Consider the following 14,605-nt stretch of genomic DNA (forward strand, 5'->3'; position numbering starts at 1 on the left):
AAACGATATCTCCCATCCTCATGCTCTTCTGCCATGTGACCTGGTCCTCCCGACCAAGAAATGGGGTCTATTCTCCCACCTCCCTTCAATCTGTGACCAGTGGCTACTTTGACCAATAGGATATAGCAGAAGCAATGCTGTGATAGTTCCCAGTGTACCCCTTGGGCAACCTGGTAGCTTCTGCTTCCTGCCACATGCTCTAGTTGACAGCCTTAGTTGACAGCCAGCACCAACCAGCAGCAGTGAGACAGAAAGCCTCCTAGACTTCCACCCCAGTCAGACCTTCAGATGACTCCAACCCCAGCAGCAATCTGGCTGTAAACGCACAGGAGAATTCGAGTGAGAAAACCGCCCAGCTGAGCCGAGTCAACCCACCAAACTGGCAGAGGCAATAATGCATTGTTGTTAGAAGCCACTAGGCTTGAGGTGGTTTGTTATGCAGCAATGGATAACCAGGATGGAGGACTCAAAGTGAGGTAACTCGTCGTTGTGCCCCATTCTTGGCTGTGGGTCTGTTGTTCAGTAAGTGTTCAATTGAACAGAATGGAGAGAGAGAAGGCAGAGAACCTGGGCAGGCTTCTGGATGTCAGTTTCTAGCCACAACAGACATCATGAGGTTTGGGCTCAAGTGTTGTCAAGAACTATAACTCCTTGTCTCTCTTGGTCTCTCTTTTGCCCTGATAGTTCTGGGTAGCACCATCAGCACCATTTTCAGTCATGCTGACAATGTGCCCTATGGACCTAAGCCATAAATCACCATTTGTAACATCTGTAAATCAAACAGTGGAACAGAGGCTGCTCTGTTGGTTATCTGTCTCCCTGGCATAATTGGGCACTTCTTGGAACATGGCTCATCTTCAGTGTGGAGTGGGATGGCTTGGCCCTATCATTTGAGCCTTGGACCCTTCTGAATCCTGCATCATTTCTCTCTCTCTCTAATACAGTTCCTCATGATTTTACTCATGGACTAAGACAAACACAGACCATCAGTGTTCTCTCCAAGCCACACTTCATTTCTTCATTCATTCTACTTATTGAGGGCCTACTGTGTCTCAGGCACTATTCTAGGTGATGGGAATATAGCCATGAGCAAGACATCTCTGCCCTCAAGGAACTCACAGCCTGGTGGGAAGAGAGATGATAAGCAACAGATAAACAAATAAATATAAAATGTCAGGTAGTGATAGTGTTATGAAAAGTAAGAGGGGATTCAAGAGTTAGAGAGTAACAGGTCATTCTTCATAAGGGACATCAGTGAATGTTCCTGAGAAATCATCAAAGCAACATAAATAACTCAAAGAAAGAATCAAAACTTCTTGATAAAATTCACATTTGCAAAATTTGACCAAAGAAATTATACTTGGTAGAAATATGGCCACAAAGAAAACTCAACAATTGTAGGAACTCTAAATAGTGAAATTTGTGTTTTCCTCGCCCCCTCCCAAAGTCAATAAATCACATGGGATTTTAAAAAATTGTTAGAAAAGAATTGACCCCAATCACAATAAATCAGCAAGGTAAAAACCAAACTGGAAAATTTTTACTGCATTCTATAAAAAATAGCTCAAAGAATTATCTTTCTTAATACCATTCACTTCAGAAAATATTTTCTCAATGAAAATTGATAATGGAAATAAATCTGACTAAAATTTTATGTTAGAAAATGGGGTCAACAGGCAAATCCATAGAGACAGGGAGTAGATTAGTGGTTGCCAGGGGCTGAGGGGAGGGGTGAATGGTGAGTGACTACTATAGGATATGGGATTCCTTTTTGAGGCAATGGAATATTCTAGAATTAGATAATGGTGATGATTGTACAACATTCTGAATATACTAAATGCTACTAAATTGTATGCTTTAAAATGGCAAATTTTGTGTTATGTGAATTATCTCATAATTTACTATGCAATGTGAATTGTATATCGGTTTAAAATTTTGAAAAATAAAAAGTCAAAATAATTTCCTATTCTATTGATAGTATCCTCTGATGCACAAAAGTTTTAAATTTTGATGTGGCCCAATTTATCTATTTTTTCTTTTGTTGTCTACGCTTTTGGTGTTACATCCAAGAAATCACTGCCAAATCCAATATTATGAAGATTTTCTCCCATGTTTTCTTCTATGAATTTTTTAGTTTTAACTCTTATGGTTCAGTCTTTGATCCACTTTGAGTTAATTTTTATTCATGGTGTTAGGTAGACGTCCAACTTCATTCTTTTGTGTGTAGATATCCAGTTTTCCCAATGCAGTTTATTGAAAAGATTGTCCTTCCCCCATTGTGTAGTTTTGATATTCTTGTCAAAAATTGTTTGGTTATACACACAAGGGTTTATTTCTGGGCTCTCTCTTCTCTTCCATCGGTCTTGACTACTGTTGCTTTGATGTTTTGAAATCAGTAAGTACGTGATCTCTAACTCTGTTCTTTTTCAAGATTGTTTCATCTATTTGGGGTCACTTGAGATTTCATATCAATTTTGTGATGAGTTTTTCTATTTCTGTAAAAAAGACTGTTGAGCTCACTGGACCTGTTTATCATGAAGCCCTTTTTCTTACCTCTCTGAGGCCACCTGGCCTGGCCAGGGAAAGCCTATAGGCCTTGGGCGCAGGCATTCCTGGATAGCTGTGTGAGAGTGAACACAGCTGGGCTCAGCTTTCCCAAACAGTGGTTACTTTGCTGTGTCATCAGGACTATCAATAATGTGAGGACATAGTGAGTGCTCCACGAATAGTGGAGGAGATTACTCTGCTATTTGTATAGGCACATTAACCTCCCAAAGGGAAAGATTTTTCTCCTGGAAAATCGGGATCTTTACTAGTAAAGAGAGTTTGGCATTTTCTGCAGAAAGAAGAGTCCCTTGCCCTTCTCTCACTCCTCTCTAGCTCTGGGATCCTGTCCCAGACAGCTGAATCTGCAGTAGGTCCAAGGGAATGGTAGCTGGGCTGGCCGCGGAGGCTCTGAGCCCTATCTGTCCCCCTCACCCAACTCTGTCCCTTCAGCCCCACCCACAGCTGAACGAGCCAAGGCAGGATTGAGGACCCAGGCCCCCTCAAAGCATACCATGCTCCACCCACAGGTGCTGAACGCCAATGAAGAAAAAAGCAACAGTGGTCTTTCAGCCTGAACCTCCATCTTCCAGTAATTCACCAAAATGACCAACACAAAGGGAAGGAGGAAAGGCACTCGCTATATGTTCTCCAGGCCTTTTAGAAAACATGGAGTTTTTCCTTTGGGCACATACATGCGAATCTACAAGAAACGTGATAGTATAGACATCGAGGGAATGGGCACTGTTCGAAAAGGAATGCCCCACAAATGTTACCATGGCAAAACAGGAAAAGTTTGCAATATTACCCAGCATGCAGTTGGTAGTGTTGTAAACAAACAGTTAAGGGCAAGATTCTTGCCAAGAGAATTCGTGTACATATTGAGCATATTAAGCACTCTAAGAGCCGAGATCACTTTCTGAAATGTGTGAAGGAAAATGATCAAAAACAGAAGGAAGCCAAAGAGGAAGGTGCCTGGGTTCAACTGAAGCACCAGCCTGTTCCACCCAGAGAAGCGCACTTTGTGAGAATGAATGGAAAGGAACCTGTGCTGCTGGAGCCCATTTCCTATGAATTCATGGCATGATAGGTTTAAAAAAAATTAGAAACCCCTAATTGAGTAGATGTCCCTTCCTCCAAAGAAATATTTAAAGAAAAAAAAGCAACAATGGTGACTGTGGAAAACGCTCAATGACAGGTGGAATCTTTGTCCCATCCCTCAAAGCTGTTACTTTCATTCAAATTCAACACATTCCAACACCTGCGCCACCAAGCTGGCTGGCACCTGGCTCCAGAGAAGACAACCACAGACCTGTGTTCTGAGCCCCAGGCCCACAAGACCCTGAGGGGCCAATTGTGCTCCTGTGCCCAACCCATTCCTCCATCTTGGAGGTAGCCTCCCCACAGAGGTCTTCTTGCTCTCCACTCTGCACAGAACTCCCCCAAAAGGATTATGGGGACCTCAGTGTCTGTGCTTCTTTCAGCAAACTCACACAACAAATATTGACTGGCCATTTTCACCTCTGAATGTAGCCCCCTTGTTTTGTAGCTTCTATTATGCCCATCTTACAGATGAGGACACTGAGACTCAGGATAGTAAAATGCCAGGCTACTTTCACTTTACTAGCTGTGTGGCTTGGGGTGATTTAGTTAAATCCTTTGTGTCTTAATTTCATCATCCGTAAAATGAGATAATAGCCGTAACAGAGCTAGGCACTCAGTAAACAAGCAACCTACTTTATCTGTTACTGTTCTTAGTGTTATACCCAAGCCATTAGTTTGCATTTGTTCATACAGTTTTTCTATAGGACCTGGCACCCTCATAGAGGCTGTGCTCTGTATGCTTCTGTGCTGGTGCTGTCACATCCTCAGAAGCCAGAGATGTCAGGCACACAAAGGCTTGGGGTCGATGATAGAGGCAGACAGCTCCCAGTCAATACACCCATGCGACCTCCAACCACACATCTAGTGTTCATGTCTTGCCTAAAGCAACCCTCGCTCTATCTGCCAGGGAAATGAAATAATGCCAGGTTAACCTGGAGGCATCCTGGGGAAAGGCACACGTGTTCAGGGAAGGGCTGCAATTTCTCCAGTCTGTCAGTGCAGTGAACCAGTCTCCTGGCCAGGCACTCAAGGACTGAGGCACAGTATAGCATAGTGGCAGGTGAGCCATGTATGGTGGCCTGTGAGCAGGGTCCTTCTCCTGGCTCTGGCACCACATTGAGGAATGAGCTTAGACAAGGCGCCTCTCTTCTCTGGGCCTTAGCTCCCCTTGGACAAAAAGAGGCTCTTGATTTTGATAATCATAGTATATACGTGGATCGAATGTTTTTGATTGTTAACTAATTCAATCTTTAACAACATTCCTATCTATGAGGGGCTATTAGCCTCCCCATTACACAGATGAGAAAACTAAGGCACAGAGAGGACAAGTTGTTTTTCTAGGGTCACTTTGATTGCCAAGCTGTTTGGTTTCAGAGCCTGTTTTCTTAATCACAACATCTAAGATGAGAATCATTATTGGATTTAAGAATTACCTGAGCGCTTGTTTAAAAGGCAGCTTCCTAAGCCTCCTCTGTAGGGATTATGAATCTGGATGTCTGGCAAAGCGCAGGAATCTGGCTTTTTTTTTTTTTTTTTTGGTCAATTGTTTGCATTTCCAAATGGAAATAAGCTCCCTTTAAAAAAAAAATAATGGTTAAAAACCATGCATAACATTATATTTACCATCTTAACTATTTTTAAGTGTACAGTAGTGTTAAGTAAATTTATATTATTGTGTAACAGATCTCTAGAACTTTTTCATCTTGCAAAATTAAAACTTTATACTCATTAAATACTAATTTTCCTCTCCCTTCCCTAGCCCTTTGCAGCCACCATTCTACTTTCTATAATTGACTTCTTCCGGTACTTTACATAAGTAACAAAATCATACAGTATTTATCTTTTTGTGACTAGCTTCTTTCACTTAGTGTATGTCCTTAAGTTTCATCGATCTTGTAGCATGTGACAAAATGTCTTTCTTTTTTAAGGCTGCATAATATTTCATTGTGTGTATGGGCCACATTTTCTCTGTACATTCATTTGATGGACACTTGGGTAGCTTCTGCCTCTTGGCTGTTGCGAATAAGTCGTGTGCCATATAATGACATATGATGGCAGTCCCATAAGATTATAATGAAGCTGAAAAATTCCTATTGCCTAGTGACGTCATAATCACCATAACATTGCAGAGCAACGCATAACTCACGTGTTTGTGGTGATGCTGGTATAAACAAACCTGCTATGCCACCAGTTGTATAAAAGTATAGCACGTACAATTATGTACAGTACATAATACCTGATAATGATAATGAATGACTGTTACCGGCTTATGTATTTACTATACTTTTTATAGTTATTTTAGAAAAGTTTACTATAAAAGAGATGCTGTTACACTGACAGCAAGCAGTGTCTCCCATTTACGCATGTCTTGATTGCATTATTTTCACCTGATTTAATCTTGTGGAGTTTTGTTTTTTTTTTATATATACTAACATGCTGTAAAGGTTTGCAGCCTAGGAGCAATAGGCTATACCATATATTTTAGGTGTGTAGTAGGCGATACTAAATAGGTTTTATCAGTGCACTCTGTGATTTTCATATAACGATGAAATTGCCTAAGGACAAATTTCTCAGAACATATCCCCATCGTTAAACAGTCTATGGCTGTAGTGCTACAGTGAACACAGGAAACTCTGCTTTCAATTCTTTTGGGTAGATATCCAGAAGTGGAATTGCTGGATCACATGGTAGCTCTATTTTTTTTTTTTTTTGTTGAGACCTCCATACTGCTTTCTATAGTGGCTGCAACTATTTGCCATTCTCACCAACAGTGCAACTAAGGTTCCAGTTTCTCCGCACATCCTTGCCAACACTTGTCTTTTTTTTTTTTTTTTTTACTGCAGCCATCCTAATGGGTGTAGGGCGGTATCTTGTGGTTTTGATTTTGAACCTGATATTTTTTAAAGCTCCCAGGTGATTCCCTGGGCTACACTTTGAGAATCAGAGCTCTAAGATGTTTCCCAATTCAAAAAAAACTCCATGACACCAAGTATGGGAAGAACAACCCCCAGGAGATGACAGCAGCCCAGAGCGCTCAGCCTGCACAGCTCACAGGGGCTCCGTGCTCAGCCTCACTCATCTGTGCACCCCCTGCTCCTCCTGTCACCCGTGGCTCACCCTCAGCCTGACAGCAAAGATATCTGGGGAGTTCTGGCAGGTGAAACTCCTTGTTTCTGCTTCTTAAGGATGAAAGTTTCACCATGTGGAATTTGACCTGAGGCAGAAAGTCAAATCACCTTGAAGGGAAAAAATCAGGCACAAAAGACAGTCGGAAAGGCTGATGGCCGGCTTTCCAATTTAGAAAAATTTGCTTCTATTGCTGAGAAAGTGGAACTGCCATATGGCATCAGCCTTGCTTTCACTCCCAGCCAGCCCCAGAAAAAAAGCTGAGGCATCAGAAGGGAAAATGCCCTGCCCTTTTGTCCATCAGAATGCCAGGGATCCAGGCGGTGTCTTGTCTTTACGCTCAGCCATGAGACTCAGCCCCACACACAGAGAACAGCAAGGTAGGAAAAAAATAACGACTTTTGGAGCGGCGCTGAAACGTCAAATTATACAGCTTCTCCTTCAGCTGTCCTTCCCTGCAGGCTGCAAGGAGCTATTGTGCCAGGCTGCTTGAGGTTTGAGACTTTCAGGCCAGAGGCGAGGGAGGGGGCACAGCATTTGATTCTCCAACGCTGTAGAAACGGGCCTACAGAGCTGCTGCCTACGCCCGGGAGTATTATTTATGGCGCCGGCCACTGAGGCTGATTTTTGCCTTCCTCCTGCTCCATCTGGCCCTTCCTGGCAGGGCTCCCAGCTTGACTTACCACTGGCAGGGCCATATGTCCTGCCAGCCCTCAGAGGGCCTATGAGTGACAGGGCGGAGAGGAATGATGAGAGCTAATTCCTTTCCTTTCCAGGGTGCCGGCCCCACCCATCCCCAGGTTTCACAGAGTCCCAGGTGGAAATTCCATACCTGGATGGATACTGTGGAGACCAAGAACCACTCATCCCTTTCACCCCCACCCCACCCCTCAGTGACAGTGACTAAGACAGGCTTCAGTATGCCCCAGGCGAGTTTCCTAAGGGTGGAGAATGGTACCTGCTTGGGCACTGGGTCAGACAAGCCTGAGTTGGGATCTCCGAAGGTGGCCGCATCTATTCCTGTCCCTACACACACCTGCTTTTCCTCCCATCAGAAGATGGAATCTGTCTTCCCCGCTACCGTTTGAATCTGGGCAGGTCTGGTGACTTGCTTTGTTCAACAGAATGCAGTAGGACAAGCCACCACCATGCTTTAGAGAAGCTTAGATGACTAAATGCCGAGCCACTATGTGGGGAAAGAGAGGCCACGTGGAGAAATGCCCAGTGAGGCCTTTTGGACTTTCCAGCCTAGCCCAGCCACCAGCTGAGTGAGTGATGCTAGCCATCACGAAAAAATACTGACAACGTTTACAACACAACTGGTGACAAGCTGTCTCCATGAAGCCTGAAATATGAGTGGATGAGGAAATATTTCAGACAGCTACAAGACTCGCGTCTGTGGGGGAAGATGCGAGAGAAGCAACAGAAATAGTATTTGAAAATAGGAGAACCCCAAAATAAGCCACAGATATTCATGGAAAAGCACCATGACCAATTTGAGAAGAGCAGCCAACACTGGAGTGTGGCTAGTGCAAGGGGCTTGAAGGGGCTGGAACAGTCTAGCTCTTCTTAGAAGGCTCCCTGCCTTATGGAGACAGAACCCCTCACTGGGGAGAAATTGTTGGTCACAGAATGAAATTGAGCTCCAGAATAGGGACAACAGAACTGAAGAAAAGAAAAAAGTGGGTGTGCCAGTTTTGAATTTATTGCCTCTCAGCTCCAGCATCCCCTCTTTTCCTCATATTAGATGAGCTCACACAAAATTTATGTATATATAAATTTCCTAGTTCTGTCCACCAAAAAGTCTAGAAACCATGATTGACCCAACAGCAATGAGCATCCCTATAGCCCAGATTGTGGCCTCGAAACATCATGGTCTATGAAAAAAAATCCGGGCCTCTTGGAGGACTACCTGGTTTCATGTCTGGAGCAGGAAGGCACAAGGTACAAGATGAGCCTGGACTGCCTTGACATAACAGCCAGCAGGAAGCTCTTGAAGACTAATAGGGTCATGTCAAAAGGACTCAGGAACCCATTTGAAGAGGCTCCCACTAGACCATGTGAGCTTTAATAAGAATAAGAATTGCAATGAACTCAAATCAATAAAACAGGTTTAAATTCATGAATTCATAATGCTATTAAAAACAATTTGTCAGCTTGATAGGGAACCAATTTATTATTATCTTGGGAACTGGTAAATGAAAGAAATGAATCAAGCATTTGTCCTGCCTTCCCTATATGAACTGTACCACAGTGCAACTTAGATGAGGGGAAGCATCTTTTTATAAAAGTATTGTAACTGACAGATGAAATAGTAGAATTAGAATATCATCATTTAACTGATGTAGGCATTGACCATCAATGGCTACTAATATCACAAAAAGAGATGTAGTTGGACATCGTATGCCTCCTGAGGGGAGACCACACCCCATTCTGAAATGTTCCCAAAGGGATTCTACCAGAGTGTGATTGATCCTCTGGGTTTAGCTGCCAGTTTGCCAGAAACACAGGGGACAGAGGAACATGTTGAACTGCACTGTGTGTGCAATCAGCAAAATCCAGACTGTGGGAGACTCGACAGGCCAAACCGCTCACGTACTTCAAAAAATTAAAAGTAAAGAAAAAAAAGAGTGGAGAATGTGGCCAAGAAACCGTAAGTAATCCCCAATGAGTCTGCCCTTGTATAATCCCTTCCTCGAGTGTGGGTGTGACCTTATCTTGCTCCTAGATGCTAGAATATGGCAAAATGATGGATGTCACTTTCATGTCTACATTTGTCATAGAAGACTCCATCTTAAACTGGAGGGAGAGACTCTCCTACTAGTCTTAAATAAGAAAACGGCCATGCCGTCACATCCTATGGAGAGGGCAAGAAAGTTCGGACAGCTTCTAGAACCCAAGGCATCTTCAAGCAACAGCTGGCAAACATCTGGGGCCCTCAGTTATGCAGCCACATGGAAATGAGCTCTACCAACAACCTGAATGAACTGAAAAGTGGATTATTCCCCAGTCAAGCCTCCAGATGAGAAAGTAGCCCACTAAACACCTTAACCGCAGCCTACAAGACCCTGAGCAGAGAACCTGGCTCAACCTTTTAACCCATGGAAGCTGTGAAGTAATAAATATTTGTTGTTTTAACCCACTAAATTTGTGATAATTTGTTACACAGCATAGAAAAATGAATGCAGAGGAAGAATCTATAGATTAAAAGAGATTTAAAAGACATGTCAAGTTTTTCCCCAACATTCTTTTTATTTGTGCCTTGTTTGTGTGTGTGTTACACAAAGATAAACCTTGAGGACATTATACTAAGTGAAATAAACCAGCCCAGGAAGACAAATAGTGTATTATTTTACTTAAATGGGGGTACTTAGTCAAAAACATAAAGACAGAAAGTAGAATGGTGGTTGCCAGGGGCTGTGGATGGGGGAAATGGGGAGTTAGTGTTTAATGGGTACAGGGTTTCAGTTTTGTAAGATGAAAATAGCTGTGCAGATGGATGGTAGTGATAGTCGCACAATATAAATGTTCTTACTACCATTGAACTGCACACTTAAAAATGGTTAAGATAGTAAATTTTATGTTATATGTATTTTACCACAATAAATTAATTGGGAGGAAATACCTGCAAAAGAAAAAAAAAAAAAGACATATTGGAGGAGAAAAAAAATGGTGTAGATGATAGAGGCTCTGTTCATCCCTCTGGTGACCAAATCAAAGTTGTGATGGAAACAAGGAGCAAACAGCAAGGAAAACTGCTTGGGATCTAGATTAATAAGCCATATGACTAGGGAGAGAACTAAGAAATCACTCTGCAACAGCAGAGGGTAGGACGGGGCAAGGACGTGAGGTTGCTTGGTGCCCAGCAGCTGAGCAGGACGGAGGCTGTGGCAGCAGCTGCAAATGCCTCTTAAAGGAGCCAAGACCACAAGTGGACTTTCACGGTCCACGGACCTCCTTACTCTGAGCACCAGCGCCCGGTTGGCTGCACAGGGGGCACCAGGGACTTACAGGGGTACACTGAGTTGTCGGAGTGAGAGCCAGAGGCAAGGCTCTCTCCCAGACAAAAGTGCCCAAGGTATCCATTGTTTCTCTGTTGAGCCCTCCCGCTTCCCAGTGTGCTGAAGCAGCACTGCCATAGCTCAAATGGTCATCAAACTGGATAACAGAGGTTGCTCCGCCCAGAGGATTCACTGAAACCCTGCCTCGCCCAACTCTAGGCCCCACCGAAGCCACATGCAGGTGTATCCTCCACGAGTCAGGTGCTCCTTGCTGAGCAGAGCCAAGACTCACACTAGTGGCAGCTGGCCTCGGTCTCTGGTATGGCCTTTTGAGGCAACTATAAGCACAGCATCTGTGGATTGCTTGCTGAATCTTAGCAGGGGGCCCTGGAGGGGTAGAGGCTTGGGCTAAATTTGGCCTGCAGCTGGACCCCTCTCAGGACTGTGCCACTGGACACCTACTACACAAAGCTGTGCTAATAAGACCAGGAATCTTAAGAGCTTTGTTTAATACATAGAAACAGACACAGAAAGGCAGCCAAAATGGGAAGACAAAGAAGCAGAAACCATATGACAGAACAGAAAAGAGAACCAGAAATAATGGAGTCAAGCAATCTAACAAAGGCAGAGTTCAAAACACTGGTTATAAAGATGCTCAATGAACTTAGGGGAAGAGTAGATAAACTTGGTGAAAACTTTAACAAAGAGATAAAAAACATAAAAATGGAAATGGAAATTATAAAAGAGAATCAATCAGAAATGAAGAACACATTATCTGAGATGAAGAGTATATTAGATAGAAAAAACAGAGTAGATAAAGAAGAGGATCGAACCACTGATATAGAAGATGGGGAAGCCAAGGACACTCAATCAGAACAACAAGAAAAAAGAAACCAAGGCTATGATAATAATTTAAGGAGTCTATGGAACACTATTAAATGTAAAAGTAATTGTATCATAGGGTACCTGAAGGAAAACAAGAAGTTGAAGAGCTATTTGAAGAAATGATGATGGAAAACTTCCCTCACCTGGTGAAGGAAATACACTTAAAACCCCAGGAAGCTCATAGAGTCTCATAAAAGATGAACCCAAAGACACACCAAGACACATCATAATTAAAATGCCAACGGTTAAATACAAAGAGAGAATCTTAAAAGCAGCGAGAGAAAAGCAGTTAGTTACCTACAAGGGAGCACCCATAAGACTGGCAACTGATTTCTCAAAATAAGCTATGCAGGACAGAAGGGCTTGGCAAAAAATATTCGATATGATGAAAATCCAGGATCTACATCGAGAATACTTTATCCAGCAAAGCTATCATTTAGATTCAAAGGACAGATAAAGAGCTTCTCAGACAAAAATAAGCTAAAAGAATTTATCACCACCAAGCCTGTATTACAGGAAATGTTGGAAAGACTTTTTAAGAAGAAAAAATATGTATCAAAAACGGGAATAAAGAATGGTAATAACTACATTCCTATCAACAAGTACCTCAAATGGAAAAGAATGAAGTGCTCCAACCAAAAGATAGAGCAGCTGAATGGATAAGAAAACAAGACCCCTACATATGCCACCTACAAGAGACTCACTTAGATTAAAAGACACACGCAGACTAAAAGGAAGAGGATGGAGAAAGATATTGCCTTGATGGACCTAAAGGATATTGCGCTGAATGAAATGGGTTGGATGGAGAAAGACAAATATCGCATGATTTCATGTATATGTGGAATCTAAAAACGAATAAATGACAACAACAAAAGCAGTAATAAACTCATAGATACAGAGACTATTTTGAGGGTTACTAGATGGGAGGGGGATTGGGGGTAGGAAAAAAGTCAAAGGGATTAAGAGGTACGAATGGATAGCTGCAGAACAGACATGGAGATGTAGAGTGTAGCATGGGGAAGACGATTAATAATAAAATATGTAAGGGGGGATGGGGTACTAGATTTAGTGGGGTGACCGCTTTGCAAGTTATGTGGATCTCTGATTACTAGGCTATACAACTGACACTGGTATATTATTGTATGCCAACTATAATTGAAAAAAAAAACACATCTCATTGAATTGTACAATGTAAATATGAGCAACTAATTGCCTATTATATTTCAACAAAGCCAGGAAAAAATATTTTTTAAAAGACATATTATGTTTTTTTTAATCTTATCTCATTCTTTTTTATTTGTGCTTTTTTTCTTTTTTCTTTTTAATAGATCTTGTTTTTCAGAGCAGTTTTAGGTTTATAGCAAAATTGAGCAAAAGGTAGAGTTCTGATATACCCCATGCTCCTCTCCCCACACCCTCCTCAACTATCACCATTCCAGAGAGGTACTTTTGTTACAATCAATATTTGTACATTTTTTAAAATTTACTATTTTGAAATGAAAATTATTTTGAAATAATTTTAGATGTGGGGAAAAGTTTCAAGAATAGTACATAAAGTTTCTTTATATCCTTCACCTTGCTTTCCTTAATGCTAATATCTACATAACCAAGAATAGGAAGTTAACATTGGTACAATATTATTAATTAAACTACAGATGTTACTTTAATTTCATGAATTTTTCACTAATGTCCCTTTTTGTTTCCAGAATCGAATCTAGGATCCCACGTTGCTTTTCATTGTTATTTCTTCTTAGTCTCCTTCAATATGTAAATTTTTCTTGTCTTTTATAACATTTATCAAAAAAAATTTAATGAGCAAGCCAAAGCAATTTTTTAAAAAGAATAACAAAGCTGGAAGACTTACACTACCTGATATCAGTACTTTCTATAAAGCTACAGTATCAAGAAAGTATAATATTGGCATAAGGATTGACCTATATATCAATGGAAGAGAAAGAGAGTTGAGAAGTAGACCCACAAATTTGTGGTCTATTGATTTTCAACAAAGGTGCCAAGGTAATTCAATGTGGAAAACAATAGTCTTTTCAACACATGATGCTGGAAGAACTATATATCCATTTGAAACGAAAAGAATCTCAATTCTTCTCTTACACCATACACAAAATTTAATTTGAAATGGATTATAAGTGTAAGTGTAAAAGTTAAAACTTAAAAACTTCTAAAGGAAAATAGAAAGATATCCTTGTGACCCTGGGGTAGACGAAGGAAGAATTTCTCAGGACACAAAAAGCATGGATCATTATAAATTAATAGATTAGAACATTAATTAATTAATTAATTAATTTAAAACATCTGGTCTTCAAAAGGTACTGTTCAGAAAATGAAAAGACAAACCATATCTAGGAGAAAATATTCATAATACATATATCTGAAAAAAGGACTGGTATAATGATTCTATGAAAAACTTCTACAACTCAATAGTAAGAAGAAAAATGATTGTTTTAAAAATGGCAAAATATTGACTATACACTTAAAAATGGTTAAGATAGTAAATTTTATGGTATGTATCTTTTACCATAATTTAAAATTTTTAACTGGGCAAAAGATTTGAAAAGATATTTTTTAGAAAAAAAGATATCAAAACAAATATATGAAATGTTTATTTGTCAATCATATCTCAATAAAGTTGGGAGGGGAGATGATAATCCTAAAATTTACACAGAATCACAAAAGACCCCAAATAGCCAATGCGATCTTGAGAAAAAAGAACGAGGTTGGAAGTATCACGCTATTTGATATTAAACTATACTACAAAGCTATAGTAATCAAAACAGCATGGTACTGGCATTAAAACAGACACGTGGATCAACTAAACAGAATAGGAGAGCCCAGAAATAAACCCACGCCTATATGGTCATTTAATCTATGACAGAGGAGGCAAGAATAAACAATGGAGTAAAGACGGTCTCTTCAATAAATGGGGT

At 41.0% G+C, this 14,605-nt stretch overlaps 1 protein-coding gene and 1 pseudogene across 1 annotated transcript in view; one reads left to right on the forward strand and one right to left on the reverse strand.

Moving 5' to 3' along the window:
- PACSIN1 (protein kinase C and casein kinase substrate in neurons 1) overlaps positions 1-14,605 on the reverse strand; it is a 78,395-nt gene that overhangs the window by 56,062 nt on the left and 7,728 nt on the right. The gene's annotated exons all lie outside the window — the stretch shown is intronic.
- On the forward strand, positions 3,133-3,635 carry LOC120597612 (60S ribosomal protein L21-like; annotated as a pseudogene).

Source organism: Pteropus medius, unplaced genomic scaffold, assembly GCF_902729225.1.
Source record: "Pteropus medius unplaced genomic scaffold, Ma_sr-lr_union100, whole genome shotgun sequence".
NCBI classification, from domain to species: domain Eukaryota; kingdom Metazoa; phylum Chordata; class Mammalia; order Chiroptera; family Pteropodidae; genus Pteropus; species Pteropus medius.